General features: G+C 39.8%; 1 pseudogene; it reads right to left on the bottom strand.

The window, feature by feature from the left end:
- Window positions 1-1422: 1422 nt before the first annotated feature.
- On the bottom strand, window positions 1423-1797 carry LOC102820927 (annotated as a pseudogene).
- Between the last annotated feature and the right edge of the window lie 7982 nt (window positions 1798-9779).

Raw genomic sequence — 9779 nt, forward strand, 5'->3', positions numbered from 1 at the left:
TCATTTGCAAAAGAAAGCTATTAGCCTAGCTCATCTCTAAGGTCACTTCCAGTTATAATATTCTGAAAATACATTTTTAAAAAATCACCTAGCTCCTATTGATTTTGGTTCATGTTTTCTATGTGAATGTCACTTGTCTGTTATAGCTGAAGAATTCAAATAACAGAGTAGCCCTTCTGTGTTCAGTAAGGCTGACCTCAAAGCTCACACATTTCCACTACCTAATTGTATGCAAGAACAAGTTAGGCCAGGCAGGTGTTTGCCCTTACAGGGGGAGGGAGAAGATTCATACAGAGATCCAGATCATTTGAAAGGAAGGGATGTGACAAGAACATATACATTGTCTTCATTTACTGAGATACTCCAAGGTATATCTGTTTGGTGCAATAACTTCTGCTAACCATTAAAATAAAACAAAAATCCAGTTACTCTTGAGTCTATCCCAACTGATGACTTCTTGTGTGTTAGAATTATGTTTCATAGGGGTTAACCACTAGACAACTTTAATATTCTAAATATATTTTGACTGAAAAAGTTTTGTCTTTGGAAAGTGCAACTTGGCTTCTAAGCAAGATAAACACTATTTGTCATGAATAATATAGCTATCCATTTTTAAAATGTCAAAAAAAAATACTATTTTATTTGTACTCATGTATGACAAAAGGCTGTATTATCTATCATGTTTACATACATACCAGTATAGGAAACAGCTTAATAATGAATCACATTTAAATTTTATAAAGAACACACGAACATTGTAACACTGATTGGTTATAGATAGCAGAGTGGGGGGGAAGTCCTTAGTTATAATCTGAATTTTAGGTAAAGATCAGCACCCTCTGAGAAGAATCAAATAAATTAGCAATAATCGTAATACTGTAAAATAATGTATACATAGCAAAGTTAGTGATTGTACTGATTTTATTACTTTTGCTAAGCCATATTATTTTCCTCACATCCAAAGCAAATAGAGAAAACATAACATGAAGAAAAATATGACCTCATTATTATTCACAATAAAAAGGGTCTGCTTAATTCTGCAGGCCTGGGCATATTTTACAATAGGAATCACTTAATGGTCCCAGTGGATCATTACACCATTTTGATTCTGATCCACTGAAGAGAATCTCATCCATACTTGTGACGGAACTAAACTCCATGGGAGCTGTGATGGATGGAACATTTTTGTGGTAGTCCCACATCTCACTAAATAAGAAAAGACTCTAAACAAGGAAATATTTAACAATCAGTCTGTCCAGATATTATATCTATAGGCTCTTTCTTTAGTATACAGTAGATAAGAGGGCCTTTTCTTGAGTACACAGATACAAGTATTATTACAGTCTAGAGATTGCTGAATTGACATTTTTTTCTGGTATAATGAAGGTCTACATTAAGACCTCTTGGTTAAGAAACTTCAGATTAAGAAACTTCCACAACTTGTCTCAATTCTTCAAATAATGGAGCAAGTTCCTTTTCTAGGCTGACAATTAGTCCTGTATTGGCATTGCTGCTGGCTATGAAACTTACCACCAAAGGTAACCGATTAAATTGAACCACCTGGTAAGTGTTATAGTACCAGAAAATACTTTTGTTTTTTGAGAGTCCAAGTTTGCTGCCTTGGACTGTTGCAAGGACAAAAGTAGACAGGAAGCCAGGCCTCAAAGCATGCTCTGGAGCATTATCACTGGCCACTTTAATAACAGGTACTCCATCTCTATCAGACACAACAATAGCATGGAGTCCTTCAACACTTGGCAAGTTTTTCTACAGGAATCTCTTTAGGTCATCTGCCATGATGAACCCCTTCCTCCTTCAGGTTCGATCTCCACACCGAGGGTTTTCCTCCTGGGAATGCCCTGGTTCTCGCTGTCACTTCAGGGGCAAACTCAGAGGCAAGTTCTTCTGCAAAGCAGCCGTCACATGATGTGTCTCTACTGTCTTTCTTATTCACTGTTAAGCTTTCGCATGCATATGAGGGTTTTGAAAATACCATGGCTTGGGTCAGGTGCACCTTAGTCCTCAAGCTGACATCTTTGTTCTGACATCTTTAAAAAGGTCTTGCGCAGCAGATTTGCCTAATGCAATTATGTCATTTGATTTCTTGACTGCTGCTTCCATGAGTATTGATAGTTGATCCAAGAAGAATGAAGTCCTTGACAACTTCAATCATTTCTCCGTTGATAAGAATGTTGTTTATTGGTCCAGTGGTGAGGATTTTTGTTTTCTTGACATTGAGATGTAATCCATACGGAAGGCTATGCTCTTTGATCTTCATCAGTAAACATTTTATGTCCTCTTAACTTTCAGAAAGCAAGGTTGTATCATCTGCATATCACAGATTGTTAATGAGTTTTCCTCCGATTCTGATGCCACATTTTTCTTCATAGAAACCAGCTTCTCGTATTATTTGCTCAGCATACAGGTTGAATAAGTATGGTGAAAGAATACAACCTTGTCACACACCTTTCTTAATTTTAAACCATTCAGTGTTCCCACGTTCTGTTCAAACAACTGCCTCTTGGTCCAGGTACAGATTCCTCATGAGCACAATTAAGTGTTCTAGAATACTCATACTTCGCAATGTTGTCCATAGCTTGTCATGATCCACATAATTGAAAGCCTTTGCGTAGTCAATAAAGCACAGGTAAACATCTTTCTGGTATGCTCTGCTTTCAGCCAAGATCCATTGGACATCAGCAATGATACCCCTTGTTCTTCTGAATCCGACTTGAATCTCTGGAAGTTCTCTGTCAATGTATGATTGTAGCTGTTTCTGTGTTACCTTTAGCAAAACTTTACTCGCATGGGATATCATAGAGACTGTCTGATGATTTCTGCATTCCATTGGGTCACCTCTCTTTGGAATGGGCACAAATATGGATCTCTTCCAATCAGTCAGCCAGATAGTTGTCTGCCAGATTTCTTGGCAGAGATGAGTGAGTGCCTCCTGTGCCACCTCACTTTCTTGAAAGATTTCAATTTTTATTCCATCAATTCCTGGTGCCTTGTTCTTTGCCAATTCCTTTTCACCATAGTCTGTGTTAATTAATTCGCTTGAAATATATTGAACTCTCAGGAGGGCAGAGGACCTTAGCAATATATTTGAAAGTACAAGCACATCCCCAAACCAAAAAGGAGTACGGTTAGTAGTTAGGGGGAGATCCAGGGGCGGGATACATGAGTTTGCCCAACTAACTCAATCATTGGTGTGGCGTTGTAGGGTCAGCACTGAACTGCCAATCACAGGTCACAGTTCATCTGCTCCTCAGAAACGCTATACAAGGTCACTATATGTCTGAACCGACTCGATAACACTTAATGGCAACATTTGTAATATCTATGTCTTGATTTCCTCCTTTGTAAAATAATAATAAAATGGTGCCTAACGAGTAGCCTTGATGTGAGGATTAAAAGTGAAAATCCTTGTAAATAGAATTCCTAGCATATTTCATTTTTAGTATTATTAGGTGTTGTCACTATTATTATTTTACTTGTACATTCAAAAACGTATATTGCACATTTTTAACGGACTAACAATACATTAGGATGAACAAAAAATAAAGTATGCCTGTTTTACGATTACACAACAAACAATCAAGCAATCAAACAAATAATTTTAGGGAATGAGAAAGGCTCTGAAGAAAAGAAAAACAAGATGGTAGCACAGAAAATAATTAAGGATGAGGGAGCTAATGCAGATAAGGTGGAGAGGGAAGGCCATCCAGAGATCTGAATGATGATGGGGAATTGCTATGCAAAGGTCTGGAGGGAGAGCACTCTAGGCAGAGGAAGCAGAAAGTGGGAATGCACTTAGCAGTTTGAGGTATATGGCTGGTCGAGAGTGATTGGTAGTGAGGTACAGAGAGGAAGCTAACTAGGGATCTCATAGAGCTCTGTTGAGGAGTTTGGATTTTATTTAGAGGCACTGGGTACCACATGAAGGAATTTTGGAAGGGGAGAGGTAGATCCCTCTGACTGCTCTGTGTGTGTATGTGTGTTTGTGGGTGTGAATGTGTGTATGATGCAAAGGAGTGGAAGCCATTAGGAAGCTCTTTGAATAGCCCAGACCAAATAATGTTGGCCTGGGGTAGGGTAGAAGCAATGGAAACGAAGATAAGTGAATGGGTCTATTATGGGCTGAATCGATGGGATTTGATGATTGGATGTGGGGTAGGGACAAAGGAAAAGGATGCTTCCTTGGAATTTAGTTCCAGGAACTGAACTGGGTGGATGGTGATTCCACTGGTTGGGGTGTGGGAGATAAAGTGAGGAAAATGAGAATGCAGTTTGGGGCAAGTTGTCTATACACACCAAGTGGAGATGCCAAGCAGGCAGTTGGCTCTCTGAGCCTGGAACTCAGGCAAGAGAACTGGTCTAGAGATGATAATTGGCATGGGGTATGGGATGTTGCTGGTTAGGACAGCTGGAGCCACTAGCCATCTGTGCTTGTTGAGTACTTGGAATGTTGTGTTTCCCAATTGAGGTGTGCTGGTAAGTATAATGAGGAACTCTGGTGGTAAAGTAGGTTACACATTGGGCTGCTAACTGTAATGTCAGCAGTTCAAACCCATCAGCTGCTCTGTGGGACAAAAATGAGGCTATCTGTTCCTGTAAAGATTTACAGTCTTGGAGATCCAAAGGGGCAGTTAGTTATACTCTGTCCAATAGGGTTGCTGTGAGCCGGAAGTGACTCGATGGCAATGATTTTGTTTGTTTGTTTTGATTAAGTGTAAAACACACCTGGATTTTGAAGACTTGGTATGGAAAACAAAATGCAGAATCACTCATTTAATATAATGTAAAAAATATTGATTAAGCATTAAAATGCTAACATTTTGGGTATTTTGAGGTAAATACAATATATGATCCAAGGAGTCCTGGTGTGGCACTGTGGGACAAGCACTGGACTGTAAATTCAGTTTGAACCATGAGGTCAGTGGCTCAAAGTCACTAGCCACTTCTCAGAAACCCTCTACAGGGTTGTTATGAGTTGGAACCTACTCGGCAGCACTTACCAACTAGAACATTTAAAGTTGCACAGTGGCCCTTGCCTTTGTGGCTTGCATCATATCTCTATTAGACAGTGCTGTACTAGAAGGCAGGGCTGGTGGAGGGAGCTTCATTGGGCAGTCAGGGAACCAGGGATCAGCACTGGATAGAGAATCAAAGGGCACATCATTGTTGTCATGATGTGCCGTGGAGTCGGTTCCGACTCATAGCAACCCTGTATAGGGTTTCCAAGGCTGTAAATCTTTATGGGAGCAGAAAGACCATTCCATTGGTCTTCACATGTACAATACAGTGAGCATATATCTCTTAGGACCTTCAATTTCCTCACCTATAAAATGATGGAGTTAGTCAAAATTAGCTTAAAGGTAAGTTCCAATTCTAAAATTCTATGCTGAAAGGCAGATTAAAATACCAGCTCTTTACCTCCTAACAAGGTTTAATATGTATATAAATCATTAAAGGATAATGTATTTTTAAATTGGGAAGTGCCCAATTGGGGTAAAAGGGAATGATTAAAAATAAAATTTTTACTCACAAGACACCCACGCAAGTCTAAGAATAAAATGTGGTTTTCATCTCACTAGCAGAAAATTTGAATAATGGTATGTGGAATCCATAGCAGACTAGTTTACTATTTGAGACAGATTTGAGATCAGCTGTTGGGGTTTCCCAAAAGGTCCTTTTCCACTGCTGCCTGTCTCACCCAGGGTAAGGTCCACTAGAAGGCACCTTGCCTAGGAATCAAAGCAATGACTAGTGCTGCCATTATCAGTACCTTTGAATCCCATTCCATCCCTTCTTCTTCTTCTTTTTTTAAAATTTTTTATTGTGAATTGAATGATAGTTTACAGGGGGGAACATCAGTTTTAAACTCATCCTATCGTATTCATTTCATTGCAATGATTACAATCATATTCATTTTATTGCAATGATTACAATTCCTTGCATGCTTCACCATTCAACAATATTTGCTTCTAGTCCCTCTGTTGGTTTTGTTTTGTTTTGATGTGCACCAAAACACTCAGGAATATACAATAATTCAAAGAGCCAAGCCTGTCCCCCCTTCCCTCGTCTGTCCCTTCCCCCTGCCTGACCCCCCTCCCCCCACCACAAGCGCACAGCCTCTCTGCCTCCATGAGTCGAGAATCCTCAGCTGCCCTGTCTCTCCATGTCATCATCTCTGCCTCCATCTCTGGCATCGCCACTTCTCTGGGTAGGGTCCCACATTCCGCTCCCGCTCTTCTCCCTCGATGGTCCCAGGGTCCTCCGCTCCTTGACGGTAAGATCCACCACTCACCCCCTTCCTTTTTTCTTTTTTAACGTTTTTATTGTGAATTGAGTCAAAGTTTACAGGGAAGATCAATTTTACATTCAGCAAATCACACACCTTGTTTCATTACAATGTTTATAATCCCCTCCATGTACCATCAGATAACAGTATTTCACTTTATTCACTTTAGCTCTTTTTTTTCCCAAAAAACACTCAGGCGTATGTAATAATTGACACCACCAAAAGACACCTTCTGCAAGTCTGCCTCCTGGCCGCCAGCTCTTAGTCACTCACTCCTTTCTGCTACAAAACTTCTACCTTTACAGTTGTGACAATCGCAGTTAGTTATGATAATTACTCACTATTGAATCATGAAAGTCTTGTCCCCATCTCCTTTCACCAGACCTGTCTAGACAGGCCAATTCCATCCTTTCTTGCTTAAAATCTATTTCCTCACTCTGGCTGCGTAAGAACACAGCTTTAAGATCTTTGTATAGGTGTATATTTTTCTAAGCTGTTGTTGTTGTTAGATGCTGTCAAGTCGGTTCTGACTCATAGTGACTCTACGCACAGTACACTGGAACCTGCCTGGTCCTGCGCCATCCTCACAATTGTTTTGTTTGAGTTCATTGTTGCTGCCATTGCGTCAATCCATGTCACTGGGGTTTTCCTCCTTTTTACTGACCAAGCATGATGTTCTTCTCCAGGGACTCGTCCCTCCTGACAACACATCCAAAGTATGAGAGATAAAGTCTTGCCATTCTAGCTTCTAAGGAACATTCCAACTATACTTCTTCTTCTTCTTTTTTTAATGTTTCATTGTGAATTGTGTGGTAGTTTACATGGGAGAACATTAGTTTTACATTCATCCTATCCTATAGTTTCATTGCCATGGTTACAATCCCCTCCATACATCATCAACAAGCCCCTCTCCCTCTCTGTGTCTAAAGTCCCCAGCTGCTCCATCTCTCCACATCATCGTCTCTGCCTTCATCTCTGGCATCACTGTTTCTCTGGGTAGGGTCCCGCTCTCCACGCTTCTCCCTTGATGGTCCCAGGGACCTCCGCTCCTAGGCTGCAAAGTTAATCACTTCCCTCCTTGCTACAAAATGTCTACCTTTACATTTCTAACCCTCATAATTCTGACTGTACTTCTTCCAAGATAGATTTATTTGTTTTTCTGGCAATCCATGGTACTTTCAATATTTTCCACCAACACCATAATTCAGATGCATCGATTCTTTGCAGGTTTTCCTTATTCATGATCACATATGTATGAGGTGAATGAAAATACAACGACTTGGGTTAAGCACCCCTTAGTCCTCAAACTGACATCTTGGCTCTTTAACACTTCCAAGAGGTCTTATACAGCAGATTTACCTAATGCAATATGTCACTTGATTTCTTGACTGCTGCATCCATGAGTGCTGATTACAAATCCAAGCAAAATGAAGCAAAAGTTTTTGACAATTTCAAACTTTTCTGTTTATCATGATGTTATGTATCCTCATTTGGTTTTTGAAGTAGGAAATATTGAAATTCATTTCAATATAAACAAATTGAATGAGATGGCTACACCAAGAGATCCCAGGAAGTAGAGCTTCAAATATGACAGGTCACAGGCAACCTCAGATTATTGGGTGCAGATAAATTGAAAAAGGTGCAGAGAGAGGAGAAAGGAGATAAGCATGGAGGAGCAGAGATATGGACATTATCTCAATTCAGTTCCAGAGTTACTGTGAATTAGTGTCATATGACTATTACCAGCAATCTTTTACCAATTACTCATAGAGGTTAATGACCATTTCCCAAAGATCACATGATTGATTAGTACTACAGTTATTTTGGAACCTAAATTTTTGATCTCTAATTGAGCTCTCTTTCTACTGCATTGCATTGGTAGTACTTCTGCCTTCTAACCTTGGAAAAGTCAGTCTCTATGGATGTCAGTTTCTAGGCCTGTAAAATGGGATCACAGCTCTTTTTAAATTAATTCATATACAATACAGTCCATCCATTTAAAGTGTGTATGATTTTTAGCACATTCACAGTTATGCAACCATCATTACAATTAATTAAAAAAAATTTTTCCTAACTACTTTATGGACTCCTGGTGTGGTGCTGTGGGTTAATGCACTGCACTGCAAAGTCATTTTGAACCACAAAGATGGCAGTTCAAGTGGCTCCTTGGAAACCCTGTACAGGGTCGCTATGGATCAGAACTGACTTGACAGTGCTTAACAACTACAACAACATACTTCATTGGAAAGTTAATAGAATATTCTGTTTTCTCAGCACACTGCATATTCCTTTCAGAGCGGCATTTCCTCTAAGCAATAAACATTCGCATGGTATAAATATACAATTTTAGTTCTTCACATTATGCAACAGGAACTTGGTGCTACCCTTGACTTGAATTTGAAGTAAGCCTTTGATAAACAGAATAAAACATAGGTAATACCATACTTTCAATGAAACAACACTAAAAATAGCATAGCAATCACAAAGAAATATGCATTATATTTTGTTTCCTTATTTCAATTTAGCATCTGTTTTTTCCCCATAAGTTCAGCGTTACGATAAACAAAGGAACTTGACCCAAAGTACATCTGTAACTTGAAATATAAATATGTGTATAAAAATCTAAATGCTACACCCATTTTCCCTACTTTTGATTTTTTAAATGTAAACTTTTCATTGTGAATTGAATGAAAGTTTACAGACAAGATAATCAGTTTTGCATTCAATAAATAATACACTTTGTTTCATCACAATAATTGCAACTCCCCATGGAACAACAGTTATCCAGCTTCCTCCCTGTGGGTCCCATTTCCATTTCACCCACCTTCCCATGCCCTCTCACCTTTGCCCTTTTGATTTTTCATTAATGTTTTATTGTGGATTATGTGATAGTTCACATGGGAGAACATTAGTTTTACATTCATTCTATCGTATATCGTTTCATTGCCATGGTTACAATCCCCTCCATGCATCATCAACCAACCAAAGGGTATGCACTACAAGCCTGCCCCCCAGTTGTCAGCACACAGCCCCTCTCCCTCTCTGTGTCTAAAGGCCCCAGCTGCTCCATCTCTCCACACCATCATCTCTGCCTCCATCTCTGGTGTCACTGCTTCTCTGGGTAGGGTCCCGCTCTCTGCTCTTCTCCCTTGATGGTCCCAGTGACCTCCACTCCTAGACTAAAAAGTTAATCACTCCCTTCCTTGCTACAAAACGTCTACATTTACATTTCCAACCCTCACAATCAGTCCTGATAACAATTATTTACTATTGTATCACAAAAGAGACCGATCCTCATTTCCTCTCATCAGCCCCGCCTGGACAGATTGGATACTACTCAGTGTACTCAGTGGAGATTCTACCTTCCTCCAGGCCCTCTGGATCCAGGTTCCCTCTTGAAAGCTTGTAAGCCAGTCACTTCTTGCCTTTGTAGCTCCCCCCCCCCACCCCATTTTGGGTAGTCTATGTCCAAGTT

Source organism: Chrysochloris asiatica, unplaced genomic scaffold (genome assembly GCF_000296735.1).
Source record: "Chrysochloris asiatica unplaced genomic scaffold, ChrAsi1.0 scaffold00128, whole genome shotgun sequence".
In the NCBI taxonomy this organism is placed as follows: domain Eukaryota; kingdom Metazoa; phylum Chordata; class Mammalia; order Afrosoricida; family Chrysochloridae; genus Chrysochloris; species Chrysochloris asiatica.